The sequence below is a fragment of the Condylura cristata genome, unplaced genomic scaffold, assembly GCF_000260355.1.
Source record: "Condylura cristata isolate star-nosed mole 26May11 unplaced genomic scaffold, ConCri1.0 scaffold00014, whole genome shotgun sequence".
NCBI classification, from domain to species: Eukaryota; Metazoa; Chordata; class Mammalia; order Eulipotyphla; family Talpidae; genus Condylura; species Condylura cristata.
Window position 1 is genome coordinate 52,738,605 of NW_004567115.1, and position 2,744 is coordinate 52,741,348.

Below are 2,744 nucleotides of genomic sequence, written 5' to 3' on the forward strand. Positions count from 1 at the left end.
GGGGGCTCACTGCCGCCCCGCGTGCCTGCGGGACTGGGCAAGGCCTTAGGGACCACAGCGTCACTCGGGGCCCTTGGGCTTGGCAGGCTCTTCCCCGCCCTGCGCTCCTGCAGGAAGTGAGCCGCAGCCCTGGCAAGACTGGGGCTCACCCGGGGCGCCCAGCACCCTCCCACTACCCTTGCCTGGGGCAGCCCGGCCACCGGCTGCAGGAGACTGTGTAGGAGGCGATGATCAGCAGCTGGGGGTGTCACTGCAGCTGCCTGTGGGGGCGGGCCGGCTCCACCCCTCAACTTGCCCACTCTTGCTTTCCCCTCACTACAGCACAAAGGTGCTGAGAGGCCCCCCAGCTGAACGGCTCTGCAAGCTGCACCCCCACATACCCCGGGGCTGTTCCCCTGTGTCTTCCGTGCAGTATTGGCCTGTGTGCTGTTCTAGAAATGTAGTGATTTTCATGGCCCAAGGACCTGCCTCCCTCAGCGGGCTGCAGATTTCTGCAGGTGCTTTTGGACCCTGTGGGCCTGGACTGTCACCCCCAGGGTGGCTGGGACCCTACTGTCCCCCATGACTCAGGTACCCTCAAGTCTGAGAGAGATCAGAGCAGGGGGTAAGCGCATATCTCCCCTGGGGCCCCCTGCACAGGGCCCCACACAGAGCTACAGGTGGGGTGCCCCTCGGCGCCCCAGCTGGGTGCCCCACCAGCGCAGGCTCTCAAAGGTAGCTGGAGGAGGGAGGGCGTTAAGGTCACCTCCCAGTGGGATGACAGCTGCTAGCTATTCTGGCTGCTTGCAGGGCAGGCCGTGTGCCCGCTGCCACTGACCGGCAGCTTGGCCAGCGCTGAAACGGCGGGTGTGGGTCGGGTCAGTGGGCCCAGGCTGTGGCCAGGGCCTCAGAGTTGTCTCTGGCTGGCCCAAGGTCCAGACACACACCACACCCTGTTGGCGAACTGGAGGTCACAAGGGGCTCGAGCACCCAGTGAGCCTGGGGGTTGGGGTTCGTTTTTATTTTATTTCATTAAAGATTTATTCATGCAGACAAGAACTAGGGTGCAGGCCAGAGGTGCAGGAGGGTGAGAGGATTCACCAGAGTCAGAGTGGGGGGCAGAACAGGCGGGTCTGCTGCGCCCTGGGGGTCACTCCCTGGCCGGGGATTGAACTCATGCCCCCGTGGCTGCGCCAGCTTGACAGGGCTGAGGCTAAGGCGGTGCCCTTGGAGGGCCGGGCTGGCTGTCAGATGCCGCTAGACTTCCGGCAGCCGCTCGCACTTTCTCCTTCGCAGTCTGAAAGCTACTTACTGGGTGAAATTTTTTTTAAGTTTTATTTATTCATGCACACAGAACTGGGGCACAGGCCAGAGGTGCAGGGGCGGTGAGAGGCTTCCCCAGAGACAGAGCGGGGAGCAGAGCAGGCAGCCTGGTGAAGCGCACTGCTGCGGGGAGCAGCGGATACGGGAGAGGTCTGCCGCTGCAGGCTGCCCCCTCTTTGCCGGCAGATCAAACTCGCACTGCAGCGGCTTCCTAGTGCTGCTTTAGCCGCACCACGAGGATGGCCAGGGTGGAATTTTTAATGCTAAAGATGGGAAAGTTCCATAGTAAAGAAAGTGGGGTCTGGTGCCCAGCACTTTCTCACACTCCCCTGTGGACAGGGTAGAAAGTCTGTATTTTAGAAAGCACGGCTGTGGGTTTGTGCCCCACGCTGGGCTTTAGCGAAAGGAAGGTCACACACAGGCCCAAGGGTCCCTCTGGGGGGCTCCTGCCTCCGCCCCCACCTGCCCTTCCCGGACCTCACTGTGAGACAAGGCTCCCCAGCCCGCACCCCACACCCTGGTGGGGGCCTGCGACAGAAACCAGCCGCATCCTGGGCCCAGAAGCTCCGCAGGGCGGTCAGCACAGTGCGGAGGCCCCAGCAACACTCCCAGGGGATCTCAAAACAAGTGTGTCGTTTCTTTTCAAATCTGAAAATAAATGTGACGTTTTAGTCTAAATGTTTTATTACTGGACGTTAATATCACTACGGCCCAACACAACAGGAAATAAAATCTTGGCGCTGCGTGCAGACACTGGGGTGGCTGGAGGCGCTGCCCACCCGCACGCCCCTGGCCGCCCAGGAGGGCGGCTGTCCGCAGGGCCCTCTCGGAGCCCAGGCCTTAGCAGCAGAAAGGGGGGTCAGACCCTCACTCCTTGGTTCCCACCTGGAAGAAGCCCAGAGCTGCAGCGGAAAAAGGAAAAAGCTTCCATGGGGCGCGAGGGCGCGGAGGGCCACGCAGACCCTTCTCAGGGGCCAGCGTGTGCCAGCGGCAAAGTGGCCTGCGCGGGTTTCCGGGCTGAAAATGACAAAGCCCAGTGCAAGCCAGAGGTTAGGAGCAGGGCGGAGTGGAGAAGTGCCAGGCTCCAGGCCGGCCGCTCTCCCGAACCTCCGGAGCCGGGACACCCCTATTGCGTTGGGGGTCTGGCCAGTCCCGCGCAGCCGCCCCCCTTGCGGCCAGAGCCTCGAGGCCAGGGAGGGGGCCTGGGCCCCGCAGCCCTGTCCGGGCCGCCTGGGCGTCGGACCCAGCTGCCCACAGCCTGCGGCTCGAGGGCTGCGCGCAGTCTGCTCGCGGAGGCGATTTCGCAGTCGGTTCAGGAACCAAGTGAAGGCGGGTTCCCTCGGGCAGGGTCTCTCCGCGGCGCGCAATCGCGCAGCTCCGCGGGGTGGCGCGGGTAAGCTCCCCGGCGCGGGCTTCCCACCTGCGCCCCTCGGCGCGGCGGC

The 2,744-nt window shown here is 63.7% G+C and overlaps 1 protein-coding gene across 1 annotated transcript in view; it reads right to left on the bottom strand.

Annotated features, from left to right (window-relative positions):
- The window catches only part of SOX7 (SRY (sex determining region Y)-box 7), a 53,639-nt gene that overhangs the window by 1,417 nt on the left and 49,478 nt on the right, over positions 1–2,744 (bottom strand). The window lies entirely within an intron of this gene.